Genomic DNA, 6604 nt, shown 5'->3' with positions numbered 1-6604 from the left:
GTGTGTGTGTGTGTGTGTGTGTGTGTGTGTGTGCACTTTCCTTTTTTTTCTCACACTCCTCACAATTTCCTGGGTGACTCACAGTGATGTAGCCCAAGTGGGCCCCGTCCTGCCTGGAAGGAACTCCACACCTGGGCAAAGATGGTAGAGCAGCCCCAACAGGGTCAGTCTGTCAGTCACACACATCCCAGACACCAAAGGGCCAGGCGGAGCTGCACGACCTGAGGAGGCATGGTTTTGCACCCACATCTACAACCACCACGGACGGGGTGCAGGGCAGAGCCCCGGCCCGCCTCCATGCCTCACAGCGCAAGCTGGTGCTTCAGCCGAGCGATACTAGACGGCAGGCCGGCGACATTCCTCTACGCATGCCAAGCTCTAGAGTGGACTTGGAAAGGAAGCCCACAGCGAGGTGGGCTGACACAGTGGTCCCAGGAACAGCGAATGTGTCGAGGTCTAGACCCCAGAGAGCCTGTTCGTCCACTGAGTGCTGGACACGTGCATTGTTTTCACCTTTTGGTTAAAGATGTTACCACGGGCGTGAGTGTGCACATATCCGACTCAGACTTGGACTCAGTGTGGCTTAAGGACAGGATCAAGTCTTCACAGTAGTGTCACTGGTGGGATGGAAAAGGTCACAGCCCCAACGATGACTGTCTGGCAGGTCCTCAGGGGAACACAGAATTGCCATGCCAGTCGTTGTTCGATGCTGTCAAGCTAACTTAAGCGCCCGAGGAACACACTGAAACCTTCCCTGTGAGGTCCCCACAACCACTGCCAGGATCCAGGCCACTGGAGAGGCAACCTCTGCGAATTGTCGTAAGATCTAGCCAACTCACTCCTAGATATAGACCCAGAAGACTCACATTCATTCACGGCAGCTTCTTTCACGGTAGCCAAACAGGGAAACAGCCCAGGTATCCATCACCGTTTGAAAGAACAGGCTAAGTGGGGTCAAGATCCACGCTGCCCTTATTGTCGTTCGGGCCACTGTGCCGTCTCACCTCGGTGAGCGCCTTCCTCTCTTCCGCCGACCTCCACTTTTCCAAGTAAGATGTGATAGCATGCCCAAAGTTATCATTTCTATAATGATAGTTCTAGAAAGGCTTCAGGCCTTTTGCTCATACAGTCACTATGAGTCGTCCTCAACTCGATGGCAATCAACAACAACAGATCCATTAGCAGCTTTCTCATGGTTAGGTACCACTGTGTAGACTCCGACTCTAAGCAAGCCCACAGAACAAGAGTACAACAGTCCCCACCTCCAGGCCTCAGTTGTGATTGTCCACAGTTTTGGTTTTCAATGTAGTCACTACTCTCAGTGCCAGTGGAATCTTGGGAGCGAGAGACTCTTTGAAGTTGGCTTGCCAGGCAATCTTCAAACATCGTGCAGTTTTAAAAGTCAGTTCTTACCCCGGCTTCTAGCCTGAAAAACTTTGTGACTGCCATGCTTTGACTTCAGCATGACTCTGTGGACTTGGGTGGGTGAAGGAGACCCCATGGCACAGCCAGTTAACCAAAAGGCCTGAGGTTTGAATCGACAGGAGAATAAGGTGGTCTCCTCCCATTAAAATAGAGAGCTTTGGGTTAAGTCAGCACCCGTGGAGTTCGGTGCTGGTTTTCTTCAGACCCTGAGTGGCCTTCCTGAAGGCAGGAGGCCTCCCTGGGGAGTGTTCCAGACTGGCCCATTTCCTGCTAACACTGCAGACGCTGTTTCCTGGAGACTTGCTGTGCTATTGGGTCAGGCTAGGGAGTCTCTTAGCACTAAGAATGGGGCAGCTGGGGCCTGGTGACCTCACCCAGGGACAGTCACATTCAAGGAGCCTAAACTGGGGCACAGGCCCAGAAGAATCTGAGTGCACGACTTAAAAACAGAGGAGCCTGGTGGGGAGGACGCACCGCAGCAGTCTTGGGGGAACTGGACTTGGTGGAGTCATTATAATGGACCTGAGGGTCCACAGCAAAAGCCGAGCCAGGAAATGTCAAGTGCTAGACCTAAAAAACCCAATGAGGCTGGTTCAATATGACAGTAAAATGGAGTCAAGGCGTGAACAGGACAGGCTGGAGGTGAGACACTGAGGGTGTCACAGCGATGAGCTTGCCTGCTTGGGAAGCAGGGGGATTGGTCAGTGGCTGGTTAGTGACCTTGGAGGCTAAGCAGAAGGTCAGTGGTTCCAGTCCACTGGCTGCTCTGTGGGGAGAGATGTGGCAGTCTGCTCCGTTCTGATTTATAGTCCTGGAGACCCTTGGGGCAGTTCTTTTCTGTTTTCTGCGAGGTGGGGGCGGGGGAGGACAAGGGGAGTATGTATATTAGATGCAGCAGTTAGTTCCAAGAACTAACTCCCGAGGCTTAACGTGGCAGCGGCTCACAACACGGCGAGAAGGGACCATCAAAGCTCTCATGAGCGTCCTGACCAAGTGCGTCCTGCCCTGTCTCCTCATACCTTCTCTCTCGCTCCCCGATGCACAGGATCCAGCTGACATCACCAGAGGAAGTAACATGAAACCCAGAAAGATTGATGGTGCAGCCTCATTTCAACCTTGCAGGACGGCCTCGAGCTGCCCTCAGAGGGTTGGCAAGGTTGTAGATCTTCCCCAAAGCAGACAGCCTCGTCTTCGTCCTGGGGTTAGCAGTAGAGCCCGGTAACATGCCACCACCAGGAATGCCCCTCTTATTAGCCATTCCCTCTCTCTAATTGCTGTGAGTTGGCCCACATCTGACTTGCTAGTGGTTTTTCAGAGGCTGTAAATCACAGGGGAGGAGCTGGCCCATATTTCCACCAGGGCTGAGGGATTGGAACCGCCAGAAAGACACCACCTTCGGAGGAGCAGCCTAATGCCCAACAGAGCCCCTGCTGCTGCTCCTGGTGGTGGTGCTATCGAGTCGAACCGACCCATGGCTGACCCTCCAGTGGGTGTTTAGAGGCAGTAAATGGCATGAGAGGAGACTCCCCATCCTTCTCCCATGGCTCAGGCCTTTGAGATTGCAGCGTAGCTTCTTACCTCTAGGCCACTAGAAAATAAAAATCAGAAGTACAATGGGACACACCAACTGACAGCTACTGTTGTTGTTAGCTGCTGCCCAGCCAGCCCTGACCCATGGCTGGTCCAGGAGCTCCGTGGGCTGTTCTCTCCCAGGAACACCCGTGTGCACTGAAACCCCCAAACTTTTGCTTAGCATTTGTCCCACTCAAGCCACTATGCAGGTTTTTTATACACCCCCCCTGATGGATTTAGAGAACCGATATATCTTAAGTTAATATCAAGTATTAACGTCTGTCATTGTTGCTACTCTTTGAACTTTATATACGAAAAGTGCCCATAAAATGAATGGCTAGAGAAGCTGTGGTATATTCACACAATGGAATACTATGCTGTATTGAAAAACAAGGAACTCATGAAATATTATACAAAATGGGTAACCCTGGAGGACATTATGCTGAGTGAAATACCTCAGTCACACAAGGACAAATACTGCATAGTGTCATTGTTGTAAAGTGTGACTGACATCGAAGTTGTGAGAAAACTAAGAGGGGATAAATAATATATACTGCATTGAAACAGATGACGGAGAGAATTGTTTAGGAGGAATATATGCTTAGGTATTACTGTCATAACAAGAGTTCAGAATGAAAGATGAAAGCTGCATAGTGGAGTGGACTGGAGGGGGCCAATTGTATAACAATGAAAGAATTTTTTTTTTTACTTTTCAAAGAGGAAAGCTAATTGGGGGACACAGGGAGGAAAGTGTGCAACTATGAATGAATGGAAATCTAAAGTCTCTGTAAACTTTCATTTAAAAAAATTAACCAAAAAAAAAAAAAGAAAAGAAAAGAAAATTTCACAGTCAGAACTCTTTGGTGTCTGGCTGCTTTCACTCAGCGTAACTCTGTGAGAGCTATCCAGGTCATTGCATGTCTCAGGAACGTGTCCATTTTTATTGCTGTACTTCTGCTGCTGCATGATTTCACACTGCATTTCTCGTATCCTGGGCTCCCAGGTTGACCTGGAATGGAGTACGTTGCTGCTGGGTGCTGTTGAGTTTGCTACAACTCACATCGACACTATGCACAACAGAATCACATCCTTCTGGTCCTGCACCAGCCTCACTATTGCCGTGTTTGAGTCCAATGTGGCAGCCATTGTATCAACCCATCTCATTGAGGGTCTTCTCCCCCCACTTTATTTTTCTGATCTCTACTTTAACAGGCAGAACTGGCCCCTCCAGAAAACATATCCAAAGACTAATTCTTGCCATCCTAAGTGCTAAGGAGCATTCGGACTTGACTTCTTCCAAGACAGAGTCTGGAAGTCTGTGGTATATATTCAGTATTCTTCACCAACACCGTAATGCAAAGAGCTCAGTTCTTCAGTCTTTCTTATTCACTGTCTGCTTTTCAATTGTGTAAGGTAAATGAAAATACCATGGCTTGGGTCTGGCAGGTTTTAGTCCTCAAAATGACATCTCTGCCCTTTAACCTCTTTCTACCGAAAGAAGTGTTTTGCACATTTGCTTACTGCAATTAAAAAAAAAAAGAACTGGAGCAAGATGGTAAGGTATGGCCTATTCCTCGTATGGTATCCTTGGGCAGGAGTAGGAGATAAATACAGGCTGAGAGAGCATAATAATAGAAAAATCTATATATTTTTAATTGGGGAATAAATAGTGTGACTACTCTCTTATCTTTGGAAGCAGGAGTGGCATCCACTTCCAAAATAGTTTGCCTCTGGAAACCCTATGAACCTGGAGAAACAATGAAAGTTATACAAGTGTTTCAGGTCCTTTGTTCAGGTCACTATGAGTCACCTAAGACTAGATCATGCTTAACAACAACAAAAACAACAATATGCCATTTATTTCCATGGGTGTTAATTTAAAAGTAAACCTTTCTCTCTTTATCATGATGTTGCTACTGATACAATTGTGAGGATTTTTATTTCCCTTTTGTTGAGGTGCAGTCCTGAGGTGCAATCCATATAGAAGCCTTGTGGCTTTGATCTTCAAGAATTAGAGCGTAATTTTCAGCAAAAACCTCTTCCCTCAGGAGCATCCTTTTGAGGACTGCAGACCCCTGAGAAGGAACTGGAAGTAAGACCACATTTCCCCGCAGGCTGCCTTGGGTGGGATTTCTTTGCTGTGTGACGCTAGACAATTGCCCAACCTTTCTGAAGAGCCTTGTGTACTTGCCTGTGCAGGAAGGGAAATGGGACAGTGCATGTGAAGGTAGGGCCGTAAGAACGAGAGTGATGGGTGCAGGACGGGAGCATTGCACAGAGAGAGACCTTCTATCTCATGCTCGCTGTGTCACCAGTGTTACTATTGTCAATTCTAACTCATGGTGACCTTCTGTACAACAGGGCAAGACAATGTCCCAGTCTGTGTCATCTCCAGCCTCATCAGTGTATTGGAGTCCATTGTTTGGGCTCTTGTCAGTCTATATCATGGAAGAGCTTCCTCATTTTTGCTGACCTTCCATTTTACCAGGCATGATAATGTTCTTTTTTAGTTGCTAGTCTTTCTTGGTTACATGTCTAAGGGGAGTGAGCCTAGGTTTCACAATCTCAACCTCGAAGGAGCATTCATTTATTTCATGTTAGCCCATTTGTTTCTTAGTTTTACAGTGTCCATAAGGGTTCGTTCCAGTGCAAGGTATGAGCTATCTCAGGACACTAATGTTGGAAACCAGAGAGCACTTCCGTTTCAGGCAGCGTAGGAGGTCTGATTTCACTTTGTTTTGAAAGTGTCTGAGGTTTTGATCGACATGTCTTTTGATCTATTAGGGTCTATCCATTGTTGTTTCCAGAGAAAGGAGCAGACAAAACTGTCTGCAGTGCAGAAGAACACCCCCAAAGCATACCAGCTCTGCCGCAAATTCCCTGCACGTCATTCTCGGGAGGCATGCCGTGCAGCACGTAGAGGACAACTTGAGGGTCCAAGGAGCCAGCCCAGGTGACCCACAGAAATCTACAACTGCACTTGGCGTGTTCCTGCCTATTCAGTTCTTCGTTATTTCAACTCTTAGACAAGACATGGCTGGAGTAGCCTGGCAGAAGGCAAAAGCAAAAGCAGAGAAAAAAGGTGGCATTTGTCAGTCTTTGAACATTTCTAATTGTTTGAATTTCTAATTGGTGAACTGGTCTCTATTCTCAATCCACAGTCATGCTCCTAGTGGAGGTTGAGCTTGATTTTTATTTTGTTAAAAAGAGCAACTATCTCCCAAGCACCTGCCTTCAGGCCCAACAACCTGCTCCAGGACACACTTCTCATTCCCCTAGGTGAGAAATCAGCGGGACTTCTAGAGCGGTGTGGCAGTTGTTTCAACTCTGAGGACGGTATTTTTCAGGTCCCCACGGTGGGAGAGGAAAACGGGACCCACAGCCACACTTTCCTCCATGAGGTAGGATTGCTACGCATTTTAGCATAAACTAAGCAATCCAAGTCGCACAAATGGTTAAGTGCTAAAGGCAAGGCTAGAGGTTTGAGTCTACCCAGAGGTGCCTGAGAAGGCCTGGTGATTTACTTTCAAAAACTCAATGGAGTGTAGTCCTACTTTGACACACAAGGGGTCGCCAGGAGTTGAAGACACCTGGTTTGGTTTTCCAT

Source organism: Elephantulus edwardii, unplaced genomic scaffold, assembly GCF_000299155.1.
Source record: "Elephantulus edwardii isolate Elephantulus edwardi_28Jun2011 unplaced genomic scaffold, EleEdw1.0 scaffold00115, whole genome shotgun sequence".
NCBI classification, from domain to species: domain Eukaryota; kingdom Metazoa; phylum Chordata; class Mammalia; order Macroscelidea; family Macroscelididae; genus Elephantulus; species Elephantulus edwardii.
The sequence above is the reverse complement of the archived record's forward strand: the minus strand, read 5'-3'. Positions refer to the sequence as shown.